Source organism: Neofelis nebulosa, chromosome 9, assembly GCF_028018385.1.
Source record: "Neofelis nebulosa isolate mNeoNeb1 chromosome 9, mNeoNeb1.pri, whole genome shotgun sequence".
Lineage (NCBI taxonomy): Eukaryota > Metazoa > Chordata > Mammalia > Carnivora > Felidae > Neofelis > Neofelis nebulosa.
The window spans coordinates 53,357,195-53,370,994 of NC_080790.1; the positions used below are offsets into that span (position 1 = coordinate 53,357,195).

A 13,800-nucleotide genomic window follows, 5' to 3' on the forward strand; every position below is an offset into this window, starting at 1 on the left:
TCTCTCTCAAAAATAAACTTTAAAAAAAAAAAAAGAATTGTTGAATCACTATATTGTATGCCTGAAACAAATATAATACTGTATGTTTACTGGAATTTTTTTAAATCTTTTGAAAAGTATAAAAAAATAGTCAATTGAAAAAAGCAATTATATAGAGGCAACTGGGTGGCTCAGTCAGTTGAGCATCCGACTCTTGGTTTCAGCTCAGGTCATGATCTCACGGTTCGTGGGATCGAGTCCCGCATTAGGCTCTGTACTGAGAGCGTGGAGCCTGCTTGGGATTCTCTTTTGCCCTCTCTCTCTGCCCCTCCCCCATTCTCTCTCTCTCTCTCTCTAAATAAATAAATAAATAAACTAAAAAAAATGTTTAAGGAATTATATAATAAAATTTGTTTTGTGTGTGTAAAAACTTTTTTATTCTATTCAACTTCGTATTTAAAACATAATTGCCAATATCATGTATATTTATGTCACATTAGATGCTTCTCTTCATAGTTGAATAAAGTTTGATAATCTTTAAGGAGATTATTTTCTTCTACCAGACTTGTTTTCATTCAAATGTGTTCCTCCTCTCATTCCTGCCGATGTTTTTTAATCCCTTTTTCCTATGATTGTGTAGACATATACAAACATTTACACACATATAGAAAGGTCTTTTTTATAAGTAATAGATTGTACTATAAATGTTAACCATTCAATTTGCTGTTCTTACATAATTCATCATTAACATCAAGTTCAGTAAACACCCTTTTAAATCATTTTTTTCTAATAGCTATATAGCAATTTATTATATGGATATACTACATTTTATATAGCCATCTAGCTATTAATAGACATTCCACTTGTTCTCAGTTCTTTGCTTCCAAAAACAATGCTATACATAAGTTCTACATAAATCTCTACATACTTGTACTTTCATTTCTCTAGGATGGAGTCACATATAGAATGGCCAAGTCAAAAGGAATGTATGTGTCTGATTAGAGGTATATTCAATGATCAGTAATGGAAACCGACTAACAGAGGCTTAAACAAACAAGGATTTGTTTTTCTCACATAACAAAGGCCTGGAGGTAAGTAGTAATGAGTATTGGTTGAAGAACTCAAGCTCTCATATATTTTTCTGTTCTGCTATCCTTAGCATGTTAGCATTTTGTCCTCACACTTGCCTCCTTGTGGTTACAAAATGGCTGCCACAACTCCAGGTTTGTATTAAAGGTAAAGGGAGAAAGGTAGTAACACCCACAATTGTACCTTATATAAGCAAAGCAAAGCAAAGGCCTTCCCAGAGATCTGTCAGCAGTCTTTCCTTTACATTTTCTTGACCAGAATTAGGTAATATGACCACTGCTAGACTGGGAAATTGAGCAACTGGAAAAGAACAGTATTCTCATGATGGTTTAAATCACTTACAATTCGGGGCGCCTGGGTGGCGCAGTCGGTTAAGCCTCCGACTTCAGCCAGGTCACGATCTCGCGGTCCGTGAGTTCGAGCCCCGCGTCGGGCTCTGGGCTGATGGCTCGGAGCCTGGAACCTGTTTCCGATTCTGTGTCTCCCTCTCTCTCTGCCCCTCCCCCGTTCATGCTCTGTCTCTCTCTGTCCCAAAAATAAATAAAAAACGTTGAAAAAAATAAAAATAAATCACTTACAATTCATTATCTTGCTAACATAAACAAAATTAGGATTCTATTGGAAAGGAAGAAAAAAGCTATGGATACTGAGTAGGCAACTAACAATGTCTCCTGTAGTGTTTATTTTAACATAATTATTTAATAGATATTGCCAGGACAGTTTCCAAAAAATATATAATAATCCACACTTCTGTCATAAAGAGAGTGCTTATTTTCTGCATTCTTATCAACCCCATATATAAAAACTTTTTTCACTTTTACTGGTCTGATACATGAAAAAGTATACCAATGATGTTTTAATTTGCATTTTCCTGATAATAAGATTGAGTATCTTGTCATGTGATTATTGGTCATTTGGATTTCCTCTTCTCTGAATTAGTATTCAAATTTTTATTCATTTTTAATTAGCCTGAGTTTTTTTCCTTATAACTTGTAGAATCTTTTTGTGTGATATTAACTATTTTCCTGTCATTTGTCTTATAAATACTTTCTCAAAATATGTGTTGTCTTTCGACTTTATGGTGTCTTTTGCCATCTTTTAAAAAATGTTATATATGTAGTCAATTTTGTCTGATTTTTTCTTTTTTTTTAATGTTTATTTATTTTTGAAGGAAAGAGAGACAGAATGTGAGTAGGGGAGGGGCAAAGAGAGAGGGTGGCACAGAATCCAAAACGGGCTCCAGGCTCCAAGCTGTCAGCACAGAGCCCAAAGCGGGATTCAAACTCACAAACCACGAGGTCATGACCAGAGCTGAAGTAAGTGGCCCAACCAACTTAGCCACCCAGGCACCCCCATTGTCTGCTTTTTTCCTAATTGGTTCTGGGTTTCCTGTCTTTTTTTTTTTTTTTTAATTTTCCCAAAACTCAGTTTTTATTACAGAGTACTCTAAATTAGATCTACTTCTCTTTTAGCATTTTGCATGCTCACTAAAAGTCTGGTCTCATAAATAGGCATAAAGAACAAATACAGGCAGAACTGTTCAAGAAATTTACCCTTGAAACTGAAATTAGCTATTACTGTCTTTGAAACTCAGTGATTTTTTCTACAACTCCGTTTACGTTCGACATTATCACTTTTCATGTCTTCACTGCACTTTCACCTTTGTTGGCCAGTTCTTTTGATGATCCACTTTTGTAAAATGTCACATGGGTGCCAAGGATACAACACAACGAATGCTTTGCTGTCTTTGAGTGAACTGAATGACAAATATGCAGTAACCAATCACTAGCAAAGTTTGAGAGAAGTACTGTGATTGGTCACAGGTCATGAAGCACACCTCTTACATAATGACTTGCAGACCTAATAGCTAGCAGGGATGTTTGTAGTTCACGTGACTACTCGCAGTATACACGTTGGTAACTGAAATTTGAATTGTGCTAATCGAGGCCTGCCTTTACCTACTTGACATTGACCCAAACAGGCTTGAAGCTGACTGCTGAGTAATGGCACGATTAAATATACATCCAAATAATGAATCTTAAAGCACCCTAAATGCAAAATTAGCACACACTGAGTGCATGTTGAGATGGTTTTCAAATTTCCATCATTTAGCAATCAACTTTAAAATGTATCTTGGGGGTGCCCGGGTGGCTCAGTTGGTCAAGCATCCAACTTCAGCTCAGGTCATGATCTCACGGTTAGTGAGTTCAAACTCCACCAGGGGCTCTGTGCTGACAGCTCAGAACCTGGAGCCTGCTTCGGATTCTGTGTCTCCCTCTCTCTCTGCTCCTCAAAAATAAATAAAACACTCTCTCAAAAATAAGTAAAACATTTAAAAAAATATAAGGAAAAGTAAAAAATAAAATGTATCTTAGAATGACAGAGTTTTAGAAATACAGAAAGGACCTTTAAAGATTCCATAATTTGGTACCACAAATTATCCAGCATGTTTATTATGAATGATTTCTCCTCCTATTTCAACTTACTCATTCAGTTACTTGTGGTCCCAGTGGCATTCAGCTTCACATTTGGTGGAACCACAGGCAGGACAAGTATAGAAACATCCTAAATAGTTTTCATCAAGGCAGTCAGAGAGTCCATTGCCCTGAGAGCCAGGAGACCCAGGCTATCACAGACCTGATTCTTTACTGGTATCACTTACCTGTCAGAACCAGTGGTTGCCTTTTTTGTGAACCTTCTTTTTTTCTCGTTCTCCGGTTTCTGGAGCAAATTCAGTTTGCTTTCCTGGGTTTGCAAACTGTAATGACCTCAAAGCTTTAGCAGTTATTCCATTCTGAATCAGGTTTTCTTTCTGCTGTTCTGAGAATCAACAGCCACATTGCCATTGATTATCTGTGTACATTTTGGACAAAGCTTCCAGCCAAGTACAAGCTGTCTTCCAAATTTTGTTCTCAGAAAAAAATGGCATCATCTAAGTCAATTACATGCAAAAAAATTTTTGGCTGGTTTTTTGTGTGTGTTAAATGGGCCACAGTATGACTTCTGCAAATCCTCAAATCTGCCAATACTGGGCTTCCTGTCTTGCTTGGGAAAGTCTTCCTTTTTCTCCTTTAGTGAATTAGAATACTTCCAGAGCTCAGAAAGCTATTCATTTCAAATGCAAAGCAAATATGACTTGGTGTCCAAACAACAGAGGGAGAGGGTATTAATTGTACCTAACTCAAATAGGTTTTGTGAGGCTTAAATATATAAGCTAATGCAGGGGCACCTGGGTGGCTCAGTCGGTTGAGCATCCAACTTTGGCTCAGATCATGATCCCACAGTTTGTGGGTTCGAGCCCCGCATCAGGCTCTATGCTGACAGCTTGCTCAGAGCCTGCAGCCTGCTTCAGATTCTGTGTCTCCTTCTCTCTCTCTGCCCCTCCCCTGCTCATGCTCTGTCCCTGTCTCAAAAATAAATAAATGTTAAAGAAAAAAAATGTATATATATATGTAAATTTTATATTTTATATACATATATATATAAAAGCTAATGCATAAAAGCTCTTAGCCCAAGGACTGGCACATAGCAAATGCTCAGTAAACAGCTATTGTATTAATTATTATCAGCAATACAAACAATCTGCATTACACATCTGTTTGTTTTGTTGGTTTCACCTTCATTGATCCCTGGGAATCGTGTTACATACACACAAAGCAGAATCTCACTCAACACAGGGTGTTGTGAATGCTCTTTGAAACCAGTTCCCACTACCATGTCAAGTGTCTGTTCAGGGAACACAGTGGAGATGAGGGGAGCCAAGTGTTCACAGGGGAGCTGGGCCAGCCAGGTTTCATCATGCCAGCTGCCTGGGAAATGTACTCAGACCTGTGCCCTGCCACTCAGCAGCCATTGCACAAGGCACAGGGAACACACCCTCAGGGAGATGCACGTAGTCACAAAGCAGGTATAGTGTGTCTGCCAGGGCCCCCCACCCCTAAACCAGAGGGCAGTGAGAGGTGACAGACACAAAGATGAGACTCAGAGGCCATGTGACAACCTCATTCCTGAGGGACTCTGGAAGGCCCTCCTCACTCACCCCCTCCAGCCCGCCCCAGGGGCACCTGCCCGAGAGGAGACAGCTGGGGGGCCTCGCAAGGCTGACTGTTAGAAATTGCTACTCAGCCAGCACTTGAAGTCGTCCTTCCAGGACTGGACATGGATGTGCCTGTAGCCTTTCTTCCACTCCTAGCTCTGCCATCAGAGAGTAACATTAGCAGGAGGCAAATGTAGAAGCGTCCTACCAAATCCTAGAGCCCCTAAGGAGCCCAGGAGCATGTGTGGTTTACACCCACGCAGTTTGTTTAATTAAACTTTCCTAAAAGGATTCACACTCGGGGCATGATTTAATTTTGACTTGAGTTTCACTTAAAGATCTGCAGTGACTGACTTAGCCTTCCTCCTCTCCCTCCTAGATTGCTCTCTCTGCCAGTTTTTATCCTTTCCTACATTCCAACCCCTGCCCCAGCATGGGATGCAGGCATCCTACCACTGTAGCATGACAGGTGACATTTCAGTGAGTGAACAGAACAACCAGCCAGGACTCAGAAAGGAGTTTTATTCTGACAGAATTTGAATATGTAAGGTTCTGTGAGCCATTACCCTGGCACCAGACTGAGATACCGCCATTCAAAAATAAGTTTGCAGAGAGATTGTAATGATAAGGGGGGAAATTATCCTAATCTCGCATCAGGAAAGAAGGCTGTAGGAGAAAAAGAAAAGACTGTAAGGAAAAATATTAAAAATTAGTGATTTTTTCTGCAGTTCATTCCTAGGTATTTTATTGGTTTTGGTGAAATTGTAAATGGGATTGTTTTCTTAATTTCACTTTCCTAATTTCTGCATAGCAGGACTGTGATTTTCATTTTCTTTTTTGTGCGTCTCTACATTTTCTTTGGTGTGCTTTTTTATCTCATTTTCCTGTTTCGCACTTAGACCAGGATTCAGCTTCTGTCCTTCAGAAGCCCATGCTCCTGGTTCCATCTCCCTGCATCTCCACTCCCTGCTCTGCACTCCTAACCTCAAATGCCTCTAGCTCTAGGCTTTGCTTCCAGATGTGTGTCCCTATAATGCACACGCTCAGGAAGCAAAGGGATATATATTTTCTAAACATCTTTAGCCCAGGTTTTTATTTTTTATTTTTTATTTTTTTAATATGAAATTTATTGTCAAATTGGTTTCCATACAACACCCAGTGCTCATCCCAACAGGTGCCCTCCTCGATGCCCATCACCCCCCCTCCCCCCCCCCCACCCCCCATCAACCCTCAGTTTGTTCTGTTTTATTTAAGAGTCTCTTATGGTTTGCCTCCTTCCCTCTCTGTAAATTCACCCCCCCCCCCCCTTCTCCTCCCTCCTGGTCTTCTGTTGAGTTTCTCAGGATCCACATAAGAGTGAAAACATATGGTATCTGTCTTTCTTTCTCTGTGTGGCTTATTTCACTTAGCATAACACTCTCCAGTTCCATCCACATCGCTACAAAAGGCCATATTTCATTCTTTCTCATTGCCAAGTAGTATTCCATTGCATATATAAACCACAACTTCTTTATCCATTCGTCAGTTGATGGACATTTAGGCTCTTTCCATAATTTGGCTATTGTTGAGAGTGCTGCTATAAACACTGGGGTACAAGTGCCCCTATGCATCAGCACTCCTGTATCCCTTGGGTAAATTGCTATCAGTGCTATTGCTGGGTCATAGGGTAGATCTATTTTTAATTTTTTGAGGAACCTCCACACTGGTTTCCAGAGTGGCTGCACCAGTTTGCATTCCCACCAACAGTGCAAGAGGGTTCCCGTTTCTCCACATCCTCTCCAACATCTATAGTCTCCTGATTTGTTCATTTTAGCCACTCTGACCAGCATGAGGTGATATCCCAGTGTGGTTTTGATTTGTATTAAGGGATATATTTTAAAAATATTTTTAACCAGGGGCACCTGGGTGGCTCAATCGGTTAAGCATCTGACTTCGACTCAGGTCATGATCTCACAATTTATGAGTTCAAGCCCCGTATCAGGCTCTGTGCTAACAGCTCAGAACCTGGAGCCTGCTTCAGATTTTGTGTCTCCAGCTCTCTCTCTGCCCCTCCCCTACTCATGATATGTCTCTCTCTCCTTCAAAAAATAAACATTAAAAAAATTTTTTCAGGACGCATGGGTGGCTCAGTCAGTTAAGCAGTTAAGCGTTCGACTTCAGCCCAGGTTATGATCTCGTGGTCCATGGGTTCAAGCCCTGAGGTCAAAGTCAGTGCTGACAGCTCAGAGCCTGGAGTCTGCTTCAGATTCTTTGTCTCCCTTCCTCTCTGCCCCTCCCCTACTCGGGCTCACTCACTTGCTCTCTCTCTCTCTCAAAAATAAATAAACATTAAAATATATATACATACATATATTTTTAAAAATCATATTTCAGGCTTCTCTTGAGAAGTCAGAAGACCTATCATCCTGCTCCAAGATTCCCATTTGGCAACAACCACTTGGTGCCGCCTATAGTCATCCCCTTTCCAGGTCACAACATTCCTAGTACAGCCTATTGTCCCCACAGCCTGGAGGCTGTATTAGGTGGTTTATTTTTCAATAGAGAACTGTTTCTTTTTTTCTTTTTCCATTCCCATAAGAAAATGAATGGTCGGGGCGCCTGGGTGGCGCAGTCGGTTAAGCGTCCGACTTCAGCCAGGTCACGATCTCGCGGTCCGTGAGTTCGAGCCCCGCGTCAGGCTCTGGGCTGATGGCTCGGAGCCTGGAGCCTGTTTCCGATTCCGTGTCTCCCTCTCTCTCTGCCCCTCCCCCGTTCATGCTCTGTCTCTCTCTGTCCCAAAAATAAATAAAAAAATGATGAAAAAAAAAAAAAAAAGAAAATGAATGGTCAACCAAGAGGTCCATCTGCATCAGGAAAAATTATAGAGAGCAACTTTCTTCATGAAATAAAGACTATCCTACATGTTTCATACGCAAACACAGGTTGGCTTCATTCATTTACATCACCTGCCTGACCTCTGACCTAAATAATGGCCAAGATGCCCTCCCAGCTTGGGTGCTCATGATTTCTGGATGTGCTGGACACTCTCTTGCCTAAGATGAAAATGAAAGGGAGGCTTCCTGACCCCTGTGCCAGCCCCTGATCTTCGTCTTCTCCCTCAGGACAGGCCACTTCAGTATTCAACAATACACCCTGGAGTCTACAGGCTTGACCTTGGGGAAATCAGAGAAACAAATGACACCTACTGTGACCCCATTACTACAAGCCAGGCAATAGCCATGCCACCTGCACTGGGCTACATCCCACCTGCATAACACTTTGAGTTCCTAGTAACTGAAGATCCAACTAAAAGTAACCTAAATGAAGTCAGAAGCAGCCTCCCTGAGCATAAAGGTGAACAAATAACACCAGTGCAGCAAGAAAGAATGGGGAGTAACTGGTAGGTGGATGACTCATGGAATTTTCCACATTACCTACACACACTTCAAGACCCAGCTCAAGTTCATCTGCCTCTGGGACCCCACCCCGGAAAGTCCCCCAACTCCTTTGAACCAAGAGGGCGGATTGCCTGGATGTCTTCTTTGTAATTAATAACTCACAGCCTTGTGGCATTTATTGAATGTGTTTGGCACAGAGACAAGTCAATTCTCATGGAATATCGAACGAACGAACGAACGAACGAATGAATGAATTAATGAATATATAATTAAATTGATGGGAAGGGGATGTGACTGAAGAAAGCCAGGAGACCAATGCATTCATTCAGGAAAGGAAGAAGGATATAGACTAAACCAGAGATAAAAAAGATAGAAAAGTGGATCAGAGATCTTAGAGATTTGGGAAGATCTAGTCACAAGGGGAATATGGGGGTGAGGAGTTGGAAGGAGTTGACAAAGACTTGGCTTTCTACCTTGGACTCTAATTCTTTTTTGTTTGTTCGTTCGTTTTTTATTTTTTGAGGGAGAGACACAGAGCAAGCTGGGGAGGGGCAGAGAGAGAGAGAGAGACATAGAATCTGAAGCAGGCTCCAGGCTCTGAGCTATCAGCACAGACCCCGACGTGGGGCTCGAACTCATGAACCATGAGATCATGACCTGAGCGGAAGTCAGAGGCTCAACCGACTGAGCCACCCAAGTGCCCCTACCTTGGACTCTAATTCTGTTCATAGGAGAGGGAAGTCAAAGGCTCCTGGGGCCTTAACAGTACCTTTCTCTTACTGCATTGTTCACTCATGCTTTGGGTACAAGAGGATGCTTTCTGAGAAACAGGATAAAGAGCCCAGTTATGAGATCGGAGTCAAGACTGTTGCAATGAAGCAGGGAGAGGACACATAGAAGGAGGGTCGATATTCGGGTTATATGCCATCAGTGGAAACTCACTGAATGCAGAACGCTTACTTGCTCAGGTCCTGTGGAGAGAGGGGACCTCTCAGCTGCTGGGCTGGGCTGCTGTCATATTAACTCTGGTGCCAGAGTCAACATCCAGGCAGAGGACGTAGCTCCATAATGATTCCTAAAAAGTACTGAGGCCACATGCTGCTGAAGAGGACTTCCTAACACTACAGTAGAAAGAGCCCCCAAGCTTTTAACTGAATGAAACCAGATTGACCTGACCACTGTGTTTTAAATTTTTCTAGCTTTAAAAAAAAAAAAAAAAAAAAAAAAAAGGAACACAGAGGTACCTGGAAGATCATGCTCCATGACTTGAGGTATAGGAGAACAGCATCAAAGTTGTCTCCAATTGAGTTGAAATGTCTCGAAGAATAGAAATGTAGACTAGAACTGGTACTTATAATGAGAAAGAACTTCCTTAAACTGAATAAAGCCCACCTATGGCAATTCAAGTTGGTCTACGCTCTGGAAGAAAGTACTCATCAGCCACCCTTCTTGAAAGACTCAGCACTCAGAAAGTTAAGGCTTTTCTCCTTTCCACTGCCCCTTTCAGGCTTCTGTTCTCTAGCCTAAACAAGCTTTATTCATTTTGCTTTTCCAGACTGTGTGTGTGTGTGTGTGTGTGTGCCACGTCTTCTTTATCCATTCATCTACATATGGACGTGGGTTGCTTCCATACCTAGGGGTGCATGTATCTTTTCGAATTAGTATTTTTGTCTTCTTTAAGTAAATATCCAGTAGTATAATTACTGGATCATATAGTATTTCTATTTTTAATTTTTTGAGGAACCTTCTACTGTTTGCCACAGTGACTATACCTATTTGCATTCCCACCAGCAATGAAGAAGAGTTCTTTCTTCTCCACAGCCTCACCAGTGCTTATTTCTTATCTTTTTGATTCTAGCTATTTTTTTCTGACAGGTGTAAGATGATATCTCACTGGGGTTTTGATGTGCATTTCCCTAATGATGAGTTATGTTGAGCATCTTTTCATGTGTCCATTTGCCATCTGTATGTCTTCTTTGGCAAAATGGCCACTCAGGTCCTCTATATTTTTCCATCAGATTATTTGAGGGGTTTTTTGGTGTTGAGTTGTTTCCTGTTTCTCTTCTGTGGCACCTCCAAATGTTTCTGCAAGGTGTCAGGAGCCCAAGCTATGCCCAGCAGAGTGAAGAAATTGCCATGCATTTTTTTCTGCCATTCTGAATTCCTTTTCCCTAAAAAACAGGCAAAGGATATAAGTAGGCATGCTACAGAAAAAGAAATACAACTGGCCGATAACATATGCCTAACTTTACTCGTACAGACATGCAAATTAAAACAGTCTAGCATTTTTCACCTATCAATAAGCAAAGATAAAAATTATTCTTAACATTTGATGTTGATGAAAGATTCTTCAAATTCTATTGGTAGGAATATAATGTGGAACAAACTTTATGGGAGGAGGGAATAACCTGACAGCTGTATATCATCTGAAGACATGTAATCTCTGTCAACCATCTATTCCACTTTTGTGAATTTATCCTTCATGATTGTTAGCACAAAAGTGTAAATATATATGAAAAGATCTGTAGTGTTGTTTATAGTAGGGGGAAAATGGAAACAATCTGAACATTCAGTAATAGAGACTAGTTAAATAAATAATGGTACAGACATACAATCGAATTCTATGCAGCCATTAAAAAGAATAATGTAGATCCTAACCTACAGACTTGGAATGATGTCTGGGATATTTTGTTAAATGAAAACAAACACGTTTCAAAATTCTAAGTAAAGCATGGGTCCATTTTTAAAAATCTGTGTTTGTAAACATGCAGAGCTATAGTGAGATACAGAGGAAAAATAAAAACACTATCAAACAGTGATTCTTAAAGCGAGGTCCCTGTACCAGCAGCATCAGCATCATTAAGAAGTTTACTAGGAACACACATTCTCAGGCCCTGCCCCAGACCAGCTGAATCAGAACCTCTACAGCTAAGGCCCAGCAGTCTGCTTCACAAGCCTTCCAGGTGATGGTGCTCACTAAAATTTAAGAATCACTATTCTAGAAAGAGCATTTATCTGGAGGTAGAGAAAGAAGAGACGTAGGTACAGGGGAATTTCTACTTGTTTATTCATTTCCGTGCTGTCGAAATTTGAATTATGTTAAAAGGAATGCTTCTCAGAGTCACGTACCCATCTTAGTAGACTGTGCTAACTTAGTGGAGTCGACTTCATGCTCTCTCTTTTTTTTTAATTTTAATTTTTATTTATTTACTTATTTAAACTTCATGCTCTCTTAAGGAAAATCCAAATTCAAATGTGTAAAAATTCAAATTTGTGAAGCGAACAACGTAGGGAAACACTTAAATTACTGAACGGTTTCTGACATCACTGAAGTCACACATCAGTGAAAACACACACATCAGGAACTGAACTTGACTCTGCTATGTGAGCTGAAGAAAGGGAATTCAGGCTCTCGGAGCCTTGGTTGCCTCCTCTGTAACTGAGGATGACAACAGCCACCTTGTCCCCTCGCAGGTCACAGGGAAGAGATGACACATGGAAAGCACACTACTAATTGTCATATCATTAGCCCCGAGGTTTCTTAAAACACTGAAGTGGCCTCAACAACTTTATCAACTCACTCCATTTCTCAGAAGCATCGTCATTGCATAAAGCTGTCCCAGAATGACCCTCCTCGCAGCAAGGCTCTGCCAAAGAACCTTGACACAGGCGTGCCCAGGTCACTTTTACTAGTGAAACGTGTGAAACCCTGATGAGCCAGTGAATAGGTGCAAATGATTTCTTCCCACCCATTCCCAAGCCCTCCGCCCATGCGCCTCAAGCCTGTTTTGTGTGGTATGTCTCTTTTACGGCCTGTGAAAGGCCTCCTCGTCTCTCTCACCTCCCTGTCCTCAGACAACAAAGCAGGCTTTTCTCTTCGCACAGAGTGCTTGTTGCTTTCTTGATCCATGAGAAAACGTGGAGCAGAAGAACAATAATGTGCTACTTCTTTTTGCTCCAATAAAAAAGAGTTATGACACAGAAGCCTGGGGCCAAACCAGGCTCACTGTTGTGTGTTTTGACAAAGAAATCTTTTCTGTAAGCACAGTACAAGGGCAGATGGCAGTAAATGAGCCCGGGCAGCATAGATCATGTCACTGGGAGGCTCCTTCCCTGGCCATGGGACCTTGGTCTCCGAACCCAGCTAGGTGCTCAGAGTAGCAGGCAGGGCCCTGGCCTTCCATTCAGAAGGCCCCAAACCCAGCCCCATGGAAGAGGATTGCAGAGGGCAGCCTGCACCTACATGGAATTGGAGGCCCCCTGGGGCTGGGCCCAGCACCTAGCCCTGCCCCCCAATAGCATTTCCAGGATCTCTATATGGCTACAGAAACCTGGTGGGACAAACATAGGTAGATTCTGTTCTCCCCACTGAGACACTGACTTGACAGGTCTGGGGAGGAGTCCAGGAACCAGCTTTTTTTTTTTTTCTTTTAACCTCTCTGGATGATTCTGATGGGCAGCCAAATTCAAGAGCTAAGAACATGTTTTAGAGCCATCTGAAACGTTTCCTCTTCTGTGAAAACCTGACCGTCTCAGGCAAAAGTGGTCTCACCACCCACCTTGGTCTTCTCTCCATCCTTCTCGTCGGCCCTTTAAGGGAGCCTGTACCAATGTGAAACTGATTACTCCCTTTACACACCTCTCTTACCCCCTAAAGATGAGTAGGGGTTAGGTCAACATGGTTCACCTCCAAGTGTGCCACTTGTGAGGATTATTTTTAAATCCCAAAATACATTCGTGTGCATTGCAGTTTGTCTCAGTATGCTAAAACTGAACAAATGAAAACCTGAGGAATGCCACTGTCTGCCTTCTGAGTGGCCGTAACCCCCCTTCTACCCTCAAGGTGTCTCATGTGCCAGGCACAAAGGTGCTAGTTGCCATTAAATACAAGTGTTCTTAATTTCTTTCTTATTTTTTAGATTAGAAAATCAATATAAATAGTTCTAGTATGTTCTAGTATGTTCTTCCTGCTTCCCAGTGGGTCATCCTTAGGTATCTCACACCCCACTTTGGAGAGTGTGAGTATAAATCGCATAAGGGGTGCCTCACATATAGTGGGTGCTTAGTTAATGCAAATCCTCTTCCCTGGGGAAACACGTTTGGAAGAGACATAGGGTGTCATCCAGTCCTCACCTCTCTGGTGAATCTTAGGAGTTTATCTCTATAGGAAGGGGACTCAGGAAAGAACAAAGAAGTGGCCCAGGTGAGAAGGGCACCTGAGGACTCTTGAGACTGGCTTGTCTGAGGCTGACAGCAAGGGATGAGAGTCACTGAGTCACTCCACTGGGGTCCTCACTAAGGCCATAAGCATGGGGACAG

At 41.8% G+C, this 13,800-nt stretch overlaps 1 pseudogene; it reads right to left on the reverse strand.

Annotated features, from left to right (window-relative positions):
• Positions 1-3,505: 3,505 nt before the first annotated feature.
• On the reverse strand, positions 3,506-12,086 carry LOC131486313 (ARL14 effector protein-like; annotated as a pseudogene).
• Between the last annotated feature and the right edge of the window lie 1,714 nt (positions 12,087-13,800).